General features: G+C 38.3%; 1 protein-coding gene across 1 annotated transcript in view; it reads left to right on the top strand.

The window, feature by feature from the left end:
* Nucleotides 1-15,499, top strand: part of pard3aa (par-3 family cell polarity regulator alpha, a) — a 445,337-nt gene that overhangs the window by 42,654 nt on the left and 387,184 nt on the right.

The raw sequence follows: 15,499 nt of genomic DNA, 5'->3' as shown, positions 1-15,499 counted from the left end.
TTTTTTTACAGTGTGAACAGAAAGCATTGCCGCGGTGCAAATAGTCCCTTCTGCTTGCTTACTCTTAAGAAACACTGTCTAGATGTTCTCAAATTCAGGCAATATTACAAACAAGAAATACAGCTTGTAAACAATATGCCACGTTTCCATTCATTGTCCATTAACTCAGTCGTTGGCTAGAAGAAACAAGAGGAGCACTACATTACATATTATATTTATAATTAACCCGTTGCCTTCATTATGTAATGTATGCTTGAATAAATGTCACGAAAACAGGTTTTGTTTACATTTTTAAATGGTGTCCATAAATTTTAGCAACAGACTGTAGTAGAAACATAATTATGTAATTAAAAAGTTGATATAAAAACTGCTTTGTGCATTTAGAAGTTTGTATACTATCTTTTGAGCGTTGCTTATTAAACCGGTCTAAATAAGATTACTATGTGAGCATCAAATAAATTTTTTTCGGTTTTGGTTTTTGTCTAAATGGAAAGTTTAGTCTTTGTTTTTGTGTTTTGGTAAAGTTTCATTATAGTGCATCACTTCCTATGATTAGCCTTTATCCGAGGCCATGTTTGATTAGCCTTGTTAGTCAGCGTTGGTAACGATTTTTCTGTTTGACTCGTCATTCAGTTTCGGACCACCTCGTGCTAAATAAATGTCTTTTTCCTCAAAGGATCATCCAGGAAAAGCCTCACGACTCGTAATGGCTTAAGAGACCCGTCCCTCCGGTGTGTTTTGTAGCTGTAGTTTGTTCATTAGCGTTGCTGCTAATGTTGTCAAGCGCTGATAAATTGTTTAGCCAGCAAGCTAATTAGCCCGTCCGTTCCTGCTGGGCTCTGGTGACATCTCTCTGGCTAGAGCCGCTTTTGTTCCCCGTGATTTATAATCGTCCTCTCGGCATGACCGCAGCTGATAATCCATGTTAGCTCAATTAGCAAATGACACGGTGTGGCTGCACTTGCATTGTGTCTGCTCGCTCCAGTCTATATTATGAAGCTAATTAGCATTAGCATCGTAAGTAGGTGTTTGACTTTGAGAGCAGAGGGCATTGCCTTCGATACATGACCCCGTATGATCTAGACTTTATTAAATGTGTTATAATAGCCAACAAGGTGGCGTCACATGGGGATATTATGGTTGTGAATGATTAGCATGTTCATATCTCCTGTAATTTACATGGAATAAACTAAATGAATGCAACAAAGCATTAAATTGATCCAAAAAATAACGCTGCCTTAAAACAGAGAAAATATACATATATGTAGGCCAGCCTGATATGTTTTTGCCTAATATATTTGTGTATATTGATAGCATTTTTTTATTTGACACGTTCTATAAAAACCTTAAGGATTTTCCGCCCGAGATGTGTGTTGTTCTTTGTTCGGTCGTCGAGTCAGGCAAGCGCTCAGGCTCGCGTCTTGAGAGCTGCTGCTCATCTTGGGAGGGAGTGCTGAGCTTTTTCTTCGCGGGTGCCATGGAAACATCAGGAGTCAGTCAGACGTCTGCATCTGTGGCCCTGCTGCGTGTGATTCCTCCGAGAGCCACGTAACACCTTCCTCTCTCTTCACACCCTTCACTTTCATCCGCCCGCTTTGCTGGCATTTCTTGTTGCCGCAGACAACATTTCATGCCGCGTGCATCTATTATTTCGCATCATATCCTTTTTGGTTGTAGTTTTTTTTTTCTTCTGTCGTCTGGTTCTGTCACTGATTTCCTCTCCTGTACCCTTCTAGATTTTTCCACTCACTGCTTTTCACTTGCTGTCACGCATTTCTGAGGATTAGATTTTAGCATGTATACGTAATGCTTATGTTAAGCAGCTTCGCGTCTTTGTGTGTTTATGTCAGATGTTCTGGGCTGGTTGTATGCATTTGGCCTTGTGTGGTCGAGTGAACAATGAGGCCTTTTAAGTCCTGTACATTAAAGGTGCTCTTTATTTGTATTTTTTTGGTGGTTTTGCTGCCATTATTCCATTTCTGGTAATAGGATGCTCAAACAAATCCAGAGTAGTGTTTTTAGTTTTCGATTTCACAGCTGCTTTAGGCGCTTAGATTCTCAATTAATTGAACTAAATGAACTTTTAAGCCTGATATTATTCAGAAAAATCTTTTAATGGAAGAAAAAAGAGCTACGTTTTATTGGTGGTTTGGTGGTTTTTATAATAAGCTGATATTCTAATGCTTTATAGTTAATAATGATCGAAAGACCAAAAAAGGTGTCTGTTAGGTCTTGAAATATTACACTAAGAATACCGAAGTTTTGCTTATGTTTACATCATATGGATCTCCGATTTCATAACAAAAAATGCGGTGAAGCATGTTTGTACGATTACACTGAAATATCTTTTACTTGCTAAAACGTATCAGATAGACAACGGAAGGCACGCAGATTGTTGTGCCTCAAATATGATACAAGAGCAAGCTTTAAAGGGTATACATCCATATATTTTTGGACGCAAAACCAGCTGCCGTTTCTGGTTCAAAGTAAGTTTGACGTCAAGAGTTCATTCCCAGTCTGTCGTCTTCACGTGGAAATAGATTTATGCAATCCTCGTGGAAGCTGCTTGAGCCCTGAGAGGCTGTTTAGAGCCCGTGAAACATGTGTGTGCCGCCGCGGCTGGCTTTAGGAAGTCTTCGTGTTTATGGACTCGTTGGTCCCGCAGGGCTGGTCCTGGGCGGGCGAGTGTTTTACCAGGTGTCTTCATGTCACCGTGAGCCCCCTCCAAGACCGCCTGCCCACATTCCTGCCTGATCTTGCTCTGGCCTTGGACATCGGATGTGACTTCCCGTGAGGAATATGGTGTTGTTTTTATGAAGGGCTACTGAAAAGATGGTGGTTATGGTGGTTAGCGCTGGCTTGGTTGCATCATGAAACTCGAGATGGTGGCCAAAAAAACAAAACAAAACTGTATAAATATGCACTGTTTACATATGTAAAATAAAAGCTGTTACATTTTTAACATTGGTAATATCAGAAATGCTTTTTGAGCATATTACTGAAAGATCATGTGACATTGAAGACTGGAGTATAGCTGCTAAAAATCCAGCTTTGATTACATAAATATATTACATTTTAAATTTTGCTAGAAGAAAACAAGCATGTTAAATTGGAATATTATATCTGATTTTTTTATCAAATAAATACAGCCTTGGTGAGAATTTTCCCCATATAAATATAAATATAAATATAATCGCTAATGAAACTCTTAAGGAATCTGAATTGTTAAAAGGAACTAATCTCATCGTAAAAAAAGTATAACCATAAATCATGAAGCACCAACAAAAAAAAATAGAAATAAAAATAATCAATAAAATTGTAAATAAGTAATGGATAAATGATATATACATTTCTCCTGTACTTATTTGATTCTTATTGATGAACTCATTTCATTATTATTTTTAATTTCATTTTTTATGTTTTGCAATTTATGACTGAAAATGTAACTGAAATTCCATCATTTGTTAACTAGGATGTAGTTTGATGTGTGTGTGTGTGTGTGTGTGTTTGCTCATGTGTAGCAGTGCATGCTGTTTGCTGATTACTGATATCCAGTTTTTCTAGTTCTCTAGCTAGTAGTTTGACTGGTTATGCCTCCATTTTAAAGGACCCTGACTTTCTCATTTCCTGTAGCAGGATCAAATATGTGTCAGGACGTGCTAAAAATTTATACTTCAGCCTTTGCAATGCTCAGCTGAATAATGCATTGTGTGTTCGCTCTTTGAAAAACCGTCCGAAACACATCTGCACACAATCACAAACACTGAATGCCTAAAGCGTTTTTATACTTTGGTGCTTTCGGATGCAGTTTCATTGTTAAAGCTACAGTTTCTCTTTAAGGCCCGGAACGGTGTACACGCATGCACTGGTGCAAAAACGTCATTTTTGGTGTCATAATCAAAAGAACAGTTTACCCAGGAAAACTAAACTTGCTGAACATTTCCTCACCTGTCGCTTATTCATCACAAGATCCAGATGCAGTGAATGGGTGCCGTCAGAATGTCTCTAATGTCAGTGTGAAGTGGTTGATGTGTGCAGATTTCTCTCCTGATTCAGACCAGATGATTTTTCCTTGGTGCACTTTTTAGAAATACGTACCGATAAGTACATATCTCCGCAGTTTCCAAAGGAAACGGACACTAGAGGCAGTGAAAGCAACACCTTTTATTCCTTTTCACACAAATTCACAGAGTTTCGATTAACGAAGCGTCATGTTGGCACAATTACTCGAAGCATGTCATGTAATGACTTCAAAACAATATTAATATGTCAGCATCGCTCATATCCAGCTTCATATCTATGCGTTTTAATGGATTCCGATGGAAATGGTACGACTGCGTCGATAAACGTGTTTTTATGTGAGCTTTGGGGCAGGTTTAGGGTTGGATTTAGTGTAGGGCATATTTCCAGAATGATAGAGCGTTAACGTTTAGCGACCTGTAGCGACATAATAAAAATGTGCTGTGTTTTAGCGCCACTCGGTGGAGATTCCTCATTGAATCTGTGGCGAAACGTACAGCAAAGTATGTGTTGCACAAAAAGGTATGTGTTTTTATGAGACCAGGGTGGATATTTCATCCTAAAAACGTCCTAATGATGTATTTATTTGCTTCAAACCTTGTTGAGACGTTAACTGATGCGCTGTGGATTATTGAGACGTTTTTATCAGTCGTTTGGACTCTCATTCTGACGGCACCCATTCACTGATGATGAAACAATAGATTTCCCCAAACCCGATGAAGAAACAAACCCATCCTAATCTAGGAAACGTACATTTTTGCACACTTGCAGTAGGTCAAGCGTTACAGCTTATGTAAAGTACGCCGAACCGCCTTTGCTAAGCGCGTATTAGCCGTCCGTTTTTGCCGATCACAACTTAGCCACTGAGTTCGTCTTGAAACAGCGCTCCCGTCCTTTCCGATGATCTCCAGCAGGCCGCTGTAATTGTGTTAAATCAATCAGGCGGCTCTCTGAGCTCAGATGAATGAGAGTTTTAGCAGGGCAGCGCTCTGTGATCTATAAGGAAACCCTCAGCTTGACTTCATGTCATTTAATGGGTCAGAGCTGCTCTGCACTAATGTAACCCGTGTGGCTGATGGGAGGCTTCGGTCTTCATAAGAGTTATAACACCACTTGCAGTCCCGTGAATGCTCAAACAAAGAGACTAATTGAAATGATTAACAAGTAATTCATTGTTGTGTTCAAAGCTGGATGTTCCAGCATCGTTACTAAAGTCTTCAGAAATCATTCTGATATACTGATTTGTTGCTCAAGAAACATTTCTGGCTGTCATCCATGTTGAAAATAGCCGTACTGCTTCACGTTTGTGAGGAATCTGCGACGCATTCGATTTTTGTCAGGATTCTTCGATGAATAGAAAAACCTGCATTTAGTCAGAATAGAGTTTTTTGACATTATAAATGTAACTTTTTTTTATCAATTTAATGCATCGCTGCTAAAAAGAAATCGACGCTGAATGATTTGAAGGACATCGGGGTACAGTGGGATACCGTCGCTGCACAATGGTAATCATACTTTGTGTGATTTTAAAAGCTCGAAGTGATTTTAAAAATAGCACTGAATGCTTTTTAACATGAAGCGTGACCCATAACCCATTCAAGATGAATTTAGGTTTTAATGAAAATCCAGTATCTGTCAGTTATTTTCTTAGAGGGATGATTACCAGTCGCAGTGATTATAATGAGGATAATAATTCCCTGTCATAATTCAGCTGTGTAAGTGCGTGTGTGTGCGTGTGTGTGAGTGTGTGTGTGTGTGTGTGTGTGTGTGTGTGTGTGTGTGTGTGTGTGTGTGCGTGTGTGTGCGTGTGTGTGCGTGTGTGTGAGTGTGTGTGAGTGTGTGAGTGTGAGTGTGAGTGTGAGTGTGTGTGAGTGTGAGTGTGTGCGTGTGTGTGAGAGTGTGTGTGTGTGTGTGTGTGTGTGTGTGTGTGTGTGTGTGAGTGAGTGTGTGTGAGTGTGTGTGAGTGAGTGTGTGTGTGTCTGTGATTTATCACCCGAGATGACTCACAGCTCTTCAAACACAGACGCCCGGCCTCTCTTTCCTGAGGTCTGTCAGCCAGACGACACACACATGCTCCTTCTTCTATCATGTGAAGGGAAGCGTCTCTATTATTCATGTTCGCATGTACGGTTACTTTTTGTATGGAAGCCTATTTCCACCACAGAAGAAAAAAAAAAGTTAATTGCGACTTTATTTATAGAATTCTGAAATTTTATTACAAACTTGCAATTCTGAGTGAGCTTCAAGATTTATGCTTGATTTCTGAGAATTAAAAATGTAAAGTCAGAAATTATTATTATTTTTGCAATTAACAGTTTTCAACCCCTCAATAAATTACTGAGTTAACAAAAAAAATTAAAATAAAAAGTAAAAAAAAATTGTTGCTTTTTTTTTTTCAGAATAGTGTGGAAAAATATATATTTTTATTTAAATATTTTTAATCCTCTGGCAGAAACAGACCACCATAGATTTCTGAGCGAAACCCTAAGCATTAAAAGGTTTTTTTTTTTCTGCTGATAAGCTACTTTAAGCCTTGCAGCTTGTTTAGGGCAGAGCTGTCCCGTGACTTTCTCATCCACCTGATTTTAACGTGCATTTACATTTTCTTTGGGCTGCTTTATAACTGGACGCCGTATAATCACCTGTCTTTCTGTCTGGTGTGTTCTTGGGAGGTAATGAAGCGTTTTTATGACAGAGACAGGCACGCGCTTTATCTGTGGCTGGAGTGGGTAAGAAATTGGATTTCTCACCCGATGGCTTTGTAAAGTGGCCATTATGTGTTGTCGTGGTGATGAGAGAGAGCGCCGCATCATGTGACGCGTTTTGTTTAAGAAGAATAGAGGCACGATCCGGGCTATAAAACATGTCTCTCTGTATAATAACTATAGATGCCACACACAAACACACACCCATGAGCTCTGGATTCAAGAGGAAACTGCATCAAGTGCTTATTTCTTAAATCTAAGTGAAACTGATCAGATGTGAAGTTTTCTGTCTCCTAGACTATATAGTTGATTTTCTACTGTTTTTATTATATGAAGCACTTACAGTAGACTCACTCTTGTGATTTAGAAACGGAAGTGCTGACCTCTAGTGGTTATAAACCTTCATGACAAAACTTTTATAAACTAGTTTCTGTACGTTTAACACGTTTAATATCTAAACTAGGTTCTTTTTTTATTAATTTCTGTGACACAAATGTACTAAAAGCAGTTTAACTATTAAATATAAATATACAGCGTGATATATTAAATTAATTTTTTTATCATTTATTTGCTCATTTGGTTTACTCTAATCAATTATGTAATTTTTATATTCCAAAAAAATAAATAAAGTTTAAGTAGTGAAAGTATAAATAAATATGACTGCATTTTAATCAATAATGATCAGTGAATAAAGTCACTTTGCATGTTTTTTCCCCACGCATTGTTATTAGTTATGTATAAAATTGTGTAGATGCTAGTAAAAATAATATGCATGTGTAAATAAACAAAGTAGCTATGAATAAATAAAGGTTTACAAGTAAATACAGTCATTTTATGTTTATTTCATGCATTGTTATAATATATAATTGCTAATAATATAATATAATAATAATATAATAATTGTAATCTTTATGCATATATATTTAAAAAAATCTTTTATTACATTTATATTACAGTGTCCAGTTTTTATGAGAAATTAGAAAAAAAAAAAAAAAATAAAAATAAATAAATAAATAAATAAATAAATATATATATATATATATATATATATATATATATATATATATATATATATATATATATACGTGTGTGTGTGTGTGCTGCCATCGATCACAGTCTCCACTGCATGTGTGTGTCAGGACGTCACAAGGACATGATTGGAGGAGACTTGTGCTCAGATGCGTGTCAGAAAGGGTTACTGCTGTAAGCGTGAGGTAGTGTGTACTTTCCTCAGCAGAGCTCCCAGAATGCTGCGGGGTCAGTGTTAGTGGACGTGTGACGAGATCCTGACCCGCAGAAACACACAGCAGGGGTCAGCAAATACGGCACACACACACACACACACACACACACACACACACACACACACACACACACACACACACACACACACACACACACACACACACGTGTTTCCATAGGTGTAATGTTTTCATACTGTACAGACTGTATGGGTTACTGTTCTACACCTAAACAGGAAACTACACACATTTTTAGAAAAAATCCTGTATGTTTTATAAGCTTGTTTCCTCAAATAATGTGACATCTGGTCCCCATAACGTGATAAATACCAGGTTCTCAGTACCGTCTTATTATATGAGTGTTAAAGGGAGAGTTCCCCCAAAAATGACATCCTCTTATTATTCAAGGCTTGTTCCAACTCTGACACGTGCTGATGTGTTTTTAAGTGTGTGCCGCTTTAAAAAAACCTGCCCTTCGTTGGAATGAAAGAAACAACAAAAAACAACGTTTCAAAAGTAAATTTAGTTCTTGTGTTTTTTTCCCTCTCATTATGGTAATAGTTGTGGTTTTGACTGGTGTTAGATTTTTAAAACTATATCTTCATCTTTATAGTTGTCTTTGGTGTGAACAGACCTTTACTTACCATTGTGTCGTTCATAACCTGTGGAAAGTAAAAAACAACAACTTTATTTAAACTAAAAAGTCCATACATTTATTTCATAAACATAATTTTCAAAATATCTCCTTTTGTGCTGATTTTTAATCATTTAGCGTCAAAGTTTAGCTAAACTTTACTCAAAATGAGACTAAAATAGCCATAATTTGTTTGTTTGACAAATGCATGGTTTGACATATGGAGCAAAAGTCACTTCTTGTTGCTCTTTGTCATTTTTGGACGCCCCGTTAACTTTCCATTAGCCTACATGGAAATAGATGCTTTCACACTATGTCAAACCAAACGACTTTCTTCATTCATACAACACAGAAAATGATTAGAATGCTTTTTTTTTACACACAGTGAAAGTGAAAACAACCTAAAAAGTCAGTCATTTCTCTGTTTCACTTAGTATTATACATCTTTAAAAAACTTGAAATACAGCTATGAGCTACTTTATGGTGCTCCAGTCATCATCCACTTTCATTATATGGACAATAGCTTTTACATTACCTAAATTAACTTCTTTCTGATTTTCTTTCCTCACGCAATGAAGGTGAAAGGGGACTGGAGCAATAAGACTCCAAAAACAGCCTAGCAACCTGAAAACAACCTGTTTTTAAAGCATTGTCTTGACATTATTAAAGGACTACTTTATTACTGATTGATTGATTGAAACTCGAGCACTCCAGTCCCCATCTGCTTTCATTAAATGGAAAATGGAAGCTTTCGGATAATGCAAAACGTCATTTTCTTTTCAACCGAATTACTTTCTTCATTCAAAGGACGTGGAAGAAGTAGTTTTTTACACACACAGTGAAACTAAAAGTCTGTTTCACTATTACATGGCTTAAAAAAAACAAAGCAAAATAAAAAAAGCTACTCTACGGTGCTTCCGGGTCGTTTTTATTTTATTAATAAAATAGCTTTGACATTCTAGAAGTTGAGTAAAATGTCAGAGCTGCTTGTTTTTCCAGACACAGTGAAAGCGGATGGGGACTGGAACAGTTACAACCTAAAAATTTCACAAGCATTGCTACGTTATTATATGGTTTAAAACAACATGAAATATAGCCATACTTTCACATGTTTAGAGCTGGACCACCTCAGTCCCCATCCGTTTCCATTATATGGAAAATAAAAGCTTCATACAGACTTGCAACAACACGAGAGAATGCATAATGATTTATTTGTATATTTTATGGTAAGACTCTCCCCGTTTAACATGTAGACACACACATTGAGCGGTCACTAGATGGCAGTATGAACTTTGAAATAACATCAGGGCTTTGTTCTCTGTTGTTATTGACATGCCTGATCGTAGTGCTCTGACATCCACATTAGATTTCTGATTGGTCGTGCAGAACGAAAGCAAGATCCGTCACCATGGCAACACAGCATCAGATGCTGCCAGTTTCTAAATGGACCGCTAACTGTTGCCTCCATCTGACTGGTGTGTGTGTGTGTGTGTGTGCGTGAGTGTGCGTGAGTGTGTGTGCGTGTGTGTGTGTGTGTGTGTGCGTGAGTGTGTGTGCGTGTGGGGGAAAGAAAGCTAGGCTATGTAGCCTGTGCTCATGAGAGCAAGTGGAGTCCATTCAGAATAAACACACACACACACACACAGAGTGTTGGGAGAGCTCTTCAAAAGGGGTCGAGTCTTCAGAGGAGAGGCTTGTTTATCTCATTTGTCATTTAGTCAATACAGCGCACTCTCTGATCAATGCCGAGACTGGCGCCTCACAATCAGAGTCGATACGTGACCTTACTCTCTCTCTCTCCCTCCTCCCTCTCCAGACCCTTTCCTTCGCTCCGTCTCTCCCTTTCAAAGCACTTCTCACTTCAGTTTCAAGGCTACCGTGAAGAATATAGAGATACAATTGAGGACAAAGTGCTAGAAGACAGAAAGAAGCAGACAAAGAGCGAACGAAATGCTCGCTCAATCTCACTTTTTAACCTTGAGTCTGTTTTTCTGTTGGTCTGCACTTGTTTGACTTGTTTAACAGAGTCTGGGCGCAGAGCTTTAACATTTCATTTCCATTATACCGGTTTATTCATATTTAGTCATATTTGTGATCATTGATAGATCTGTATAGTCTAATTTGCTAGTTGCTAATTTGCTAGTTAACCCTCATAAAGTATTTAGCGTTACAGTATTATATTATTCATGAATATTTTAAATTAGCTTTTATTTTTATATTATCTGTCATTTTCATTTTCACTTTATCATGGGCTTATGCCATTTTTATATAGCCTATATATTTTCAATATTTCTATTTACCTGAATAACGTTAGTTAACAGCCAAGGCAACATTACATTTTCATCCAGTATTTATATTTTAACTTATTTCAGCTTTCAAATGAAACTGCTTTTTGCTAGTTGTTTTAGTAACAGGCTGATGAAACGTGAAGACAGGAAATGATGAAATTCAATTTGACAATAATTCTGAAGAGTTTTAAAGAATATTATTCTGTCGAGTTTATTATTATTATTAGCTTATATAATTAACAGCTTGTTTTCAAGATGTATCATATTACATAAAAGTATAATAAATACATGCGAGGCATGCAATACAGGCGATCTCCACACTGAAACCAAAATGCCGCTCGACGCAATCCTGACCAGTCCTGTATTAAACATATGGTCAATAAAGATTAGGATACTGGCAGAATATATTATATATCATTCTTGTGACATTGATAGAATTACTAAAATATTCTGATAACATTCTTGAAATGTGATCATCATCTTTTTTGGACGAATGTTTGTAGAAAAACGTTCTTGGAACATCCTTTTAATGTTAGTAAGACAACCAATTATAAATAACTAAAGCTGTTGCATTAGTAGTTGTCACCGCTCACTTGAATAAAGTTAAACCTTTCTCAACTTTGTAGAGACACACACCATTCACTTTCAGTTGTTGGTCCCCATTGACTTCCATATTATGCGATTATTAAAGGACTTAAAGGACATATAGGTAAGTACCTAACTTAAATTTGATGACCTAAATCCCCGATCCTGCACAATACCAGAATAACCAAACTCTAAAAAAACAAGAAGACATCAGAAAAACTTAGCTTTTCAAGGTTAAAATCTACTGAGTTGGCCTCTAAAGTGTCACAGACATCCAGCTGACGTTTCTCCTGCTGTCAGGCTTTCTGAACGCTTCATGATGCCAAATCTGCTCACTAGCTCCAGTGTCTTTATCTCTGGGGCATTTGGTGCAATCACTGAATTCTGGTGAAACACACACACACACACACACACACACACACACACACACACACTCGTACAGTCAGGCAGGGATGTTTGTCTCAGCTGACAGCTGTCAGCTCTGATAGTGCTCTGGTAATAAAACACTCTGCCAAACAGCCTATTAGCAACGGCTCATCTGGAAGGAGTGGAAGCCTCACACACACACACACACACACACACGCGCGCGCGCACACACGCATGCAGATATGCTCGGATAGGCAGAATGAGGTCAGACACTAAGGGTGCTTTAAAGCAGAGGTGACAGGCCTGGACCCCCTGCCGGAGTCTCCCGATCGCCCCGAAGCGCAACACCCACATCGCCAAAGACGCATGAACTAATAAACACCGGCTAAATGAGATTCATATTGTTTGGACACCCGATTCCCATCCGATGCCGAGATACAGAGTTTTTCAGAGGTTTTACATGCACAGACGAGACCTGTGTTTGTGTAACACCAGCTGCGTCCTCGAGGGGGCGGTGTTTCTCCAGGTTCACGGTCTTGTTTACAGTAGAGGTCTGCACTGGCAGTCAACCTGAAATCAGACCGACCCTGTTTATTTTATCAATGCACATTCCTGCTCTTATTGTGGGCGATTCGGCATGTTTTTCAAATAAATACAAGGACCCGATCTTCCCATGACGAGTTTCCTTTTGCGTTGATGTCAGTTAGAGTGTGTGGGCTGTTGGGTAATGTTAATAAGTCTTTAGGCATTCTTGTACATTCAGTATATATCAATATGCTTTATAAAGACTCTCTGCGATTTATATTGCTACCGTACTACATGATTACGTTAAACCGTGTTACACTAGTTAGTTTGTCTGTTTTGTCTTTGAGTTTTAGGACAGGTCAGAACTAGAAGGTCTCCATAGCTGCCGTCACAACAGTACAGTGTGTGAAATATGCAGAAGAAACGGGGCCAAAAAAATAGTTTTTGTTGGCGAAGGGAAAACCAAGGGTTGGGATTGTTAGAGCCTTTACAGGAAAAATATCAAACAGCTTTCAATATGGGACTTTTTAACAGCGTTATTAGATTATAATGTGCACCAGGCAATAATTACAGATTAGTGTTAACCGATATCGTGACCGGTGAATCAATACATGATTACTTTGTTTTTCAATTAATTTTACAAAATGTTATTTTGTAGCTGTAAGAATTTCGTGAAAATCAATGCTGCTGTTGTTTCAGTCCATTTCGTGTTGTACCACATAAACTTTTACTACGGTAAAATCGCTGTAAAGCACAGTAATACAATACCATTAAAGGCCCTTGTAAGGACGTGTGCGTCGCTACAGTTGAGTGTCAGCCCTGTTTCGGTGCTAATAGAGAGGTTAGCGCCCTGAGCGCTTTCTAAAATGATTTAGCTCTGATATCTCTTACTCAGTTTAGCATTCGTGTTCTGTCGGGGCAGATGTAGGTCACGCTGCCGTCTGCAGACGAGCGAGAGGCTGTTTGTGTCTCGCTTTCACCCTCTTTCTGTCGAGGCTTTGCTTCTGCTTGTCCTCGGGACGCAAACGAAACTCTTCTCGTCGCTTAGCAGTTTTCTTCATCTTTAGTGTTTGCTAAGCTAGGGCTCCAGAGAGAAGGCTAATCAATGTACAGATTATATTATTGCAAATATGAGTACATACTGTATGTGAATGTGAGAATCGATGATTGTGGAGATGAAGCCGTAGCGTGTTTGGCTGGATGGTGATTAAAGCTAAGGATGGTATATTACTGCATATTCATATGTTTTGAAGCTGGGATGCTGGTTTAAGCTGGTCTTTTGCTGGGTTATGTTGGTTTTTTGCAGGTGACCAGCATAAACCAACAAAAGGACCGGCTTTTTCGATTTTTTTTACCTTTATTACCTCGGTTTTGTCTTCTCATCACTTAGCACTTAAATCATCTCATTCGCGATGTTTGCTCAGCGACTCCAGAGAGAATCTTTAATGCTATGTAAATACAAATTACGTTCATGACACCGAAACTCGTGAGATGAAGTAGGCAGAATCTCATTGAAAATGTATGGTTACAAATCCTTAAGACCTTTGTTCATCTTCGGATCACAAATGAAAACATATCTGACGGAGTCTGAGAGCTTCCCGGCCCCGTATAGGCTTCTCTTCCTCGCTGGAAGTGTTAAAAACGGACTTTAAAACAAACCGGCATCAAAATTGCAAGGTGATCAATGCATATTTACAATTTAAGAGTAAAAGCTGTCTTTCTTGAACAGATGCATAAAAAGATTGCCATTTCTTTACAGCGCATTAACAAAAAAGCGTAGCATTTAGCTTTCATTCATTTCCCAGGTGAATTTTGATAACAGCTAAGAAAGGTATCATAGTAATATCACTCTGCGTTTAACGCGGCCAGTTCCCCTAAAGCGTTTAAGCCTGCTGCGTTCGATATTTAGTGCTGAGCATCATGCTTTATGCGGCTACAACATTCTTGCAAATGAAAGATAGCACAAGGTCAGAGTTAAGGGCAATATAACCTAATGCGCTTGATCTGAGCTCTCACCAGATTTCATATTCAGCGCGGGGAGAACGAGAAGCACTCATGCAGAAACGGCGCTCCTGGAGAATTGGCCTGAATCAAGGGCTTACATCGAGTGTGTTTGACTGAGATTGGCTGTATAATGAATCTCTGAACTTATTTGAGCTCCATCTCATTTTCGAGATGGTTCAGTGGCGTGTGACTGCGTTAGCATATGGGTATGTGCGTGTGTGTGTGTGTGTGTGTGTGTGCTTCAAGAGAAACAACATGACAAGCCCTGCACTTCGGCGCTAATGCTGATCTGTCAGTGTGCTGCTGACAGATCCAAACCAGCCCAGATACGCCCCCCTCATCCCAGACGTCAAACCCCCTCCTCGGCTCGGCCCTGTCCCCCGAGAGACCGAGTCTTATTAGAGCAGAGGGGAAGAGATGTCCTCATACGCCCTCAGAGACGACCCTCCCTTCATGGGCGGCGGTAACCGATCTAACTTCACCCCGCTCACCATTAAGGGCTTTCTGTGGATCGGTCAGCTCATCCTCTGCTCTTAGCATGCCTCGACTCTGATAAACCTGGCCATGAGAGCAATCAATAAAATGATCGCAATAGAGCAGATTATTATGCTTTTGACTGTGAAATGTATGCATTTAGGCTGAACTTGATGGGACATGCTCATTTGATCAAATTTCACTTATTACAATTAGTTTATATATTTATTTATACGAGTGTGTGTTATGAAATATGTATTATTTATTTAATACTTTTTTAGCTGCTTTTTTAATATTTTAAGCTTTATCAACATCAGATTTGAATGAATGAAGGTAAAAAAAAATATAAATAAATGAGTAAATATATAAGTACATAAATGTACAAATAAATAAATATTTATCGTGAGCAGTAAATCAACATTTTAGAGTTATTTCTGAAGGATCATATGCCACAGACTGTAGTAATGATGCTGAAAATACACAAAAAATAAATATATTTTAATGATATGTTTAATATACAGTATGTTATGTTATCTTAAACACACTGCTACTCTTTTTTACTGTATTTTTTTAATCAAATTTTAAATAAATGAACTCTTAGCAGGCATAAGACACTTCTTTCAAAAAGTTGGTTATGTATGTGTGTGTCTATATGTG

Source organism: Puntigrus tetrazona, chromosome 24 (assembly GCF_018831695.1).
Source record: "Puntigrus tetrazona isolate hp1 chromosome 24, ASM1883169v1, whole genome shotgun sequence".
NCBI classification, from domain to species: Eukaryota; Metazoa; Chordata; class Actinopteri; order Cypriniformes; family Cyprinidae; genus Puntigrus; species Puntigrus tetrazona.
This window is presented reverse-complemented; position numbering and strand designations above follow the sequence as displayed.